The sequence below is a fragment of the Phalangium opilio genome, unplaced genomic scaffold, assembly GCF_054372755.1.
Source record: "Phalangium opilio isolate 3A_F unplaced genomic scaffold, DU_Popi_V2 ptg000060l_1, whole genome shotgun sequence".
NCBI lineage: Eukaryota > Metazoa > Arthropoda > Arachnida > Opiliones > Phalangiidae > Phalangium > Phalangium opilio.
The window spans coordinates 8046025-8047328 of record NW_028324177.1 but is presented as its reverse complement, the minus strand read 5'-3'; the positions used below and the strand labels follow the sequence as shown (position 1 = coordinate 8047328).

The 1304-nt window shown below is 39.6% G+C and overlaps 1 non-coding gene across 1 annotated transcript; it reads right to left on the bottom strand.

Annotated features, from left to right (window-relative positions):
- Nucleotides 1–403: 403 nt before the first annotated feature.
- TRNAE-CUC (transfer RNA glutamic acid (anticodon CUC)) lies at nt 404–475 on the bottom strand. Its single transcript has one exon. It is a non-coding gene; the product is annotated as a tRNA-Glu (tRNA).
- Nucleotides 476–1304: the final 829 nt, after the last annotated feature.

Genomic DNA, 1304 nt, shown 5'->3' with positions numbered 1-1304 from the left:
ACTTCTTGTTTGTCCGGACAGGTTCCAATTTATTTCCAATTTTCCAATTTTTATTTCCAATTTCCAATTCATGATTACATTAGTTTCGTTTCGCAATTGAGCTTCTAGTATCGTTGGTTAATAAAATTTTTGGAAAAATGACCTCCGTTACCGGGAATTGAATCTGGGCCATCTGGATGAGAGCCAGATATCCTAGCCACTAGACCATATCGAAATCGGTTTGCTTTTCACAATTGAGCTCCTGGTATCGTTCATTAATAAATGACCTACGATACCGGGAATTGAACCCGGTCTTTATGTGTGAAAGCCAGATATCCTAGCCACTAGACCATATCGGATCCGTTCGCCTTTTCATAATTGAGCTCCGAGTATCGTTGATTTATAAAATTTTTATAAAACTAACCTCCGATACCGGGAATTGAACCCGGGTCATCTGGGTGAGCGCCAGATATCCTAGCCACTAGATCATATCGGACCCGTTTGGTTTGTCACAATTAAGCTCCTAGTATCGTTAACTAATAAAATTTTGAAAAAACTGACCTCCGATACCGGGAATTAAACCCGGGCATTCTGGGTGAAAGCCAGATATCCTAGCCACTAGACCATATCGGTAAGGCTTGGGTTTTCACAATTGAGCTCCTAGTACCGTTGATTAATAAAATGGAAGTTTGGAAATTTTTGGATCACATTATTCTTTTAGGTAAAAATCGCACTGCGTAAACTTGGTGTTCATTTTTCGCGGCATATTAGCTAAACAATACTTGCGTTATCACTTACAAACTTAACGAGACTTAGTTAAGAGCACAACAGTACGATTTTCAGTCGTCTGCACTCAGTAGCAGGAAAATATAAGGTTTCGCCATCTATGGCGAAAAATATTTGAACATCCCAGAGATCCTCAAACGCTGAACTATTTTCCTGAAAGATAACGTCATAAAGGAGAGCGCTGATTTGTCGGCCAAAAGCGCCAGAGAGAAAACGAGAAATTGTTTTGTAAATATCATAACACACGCTGCGGAAGGCTTTCTCGCCCTAGAGTTCCTCACCTTTTATCCTATTTATTTTTGCTATTACTAGTCCAGCTCCAATATAGCTAGCCAATATAACTAGATCTCATAGCTAAGCATTCGAAGGCTTAAAAAGAGATGGCATTACCGACGGCCCCACCGAATGCTATTTGATAGATTCCTCTAAATTATATATTGCAATATTTGTAGTTGCGGTCAAGAGTGCCAGAACCTTTGTTTTAAATTATTTGTATGCAGTGGCAGGCACTTGACACTGGTATTCTGAGGTAGTACAGT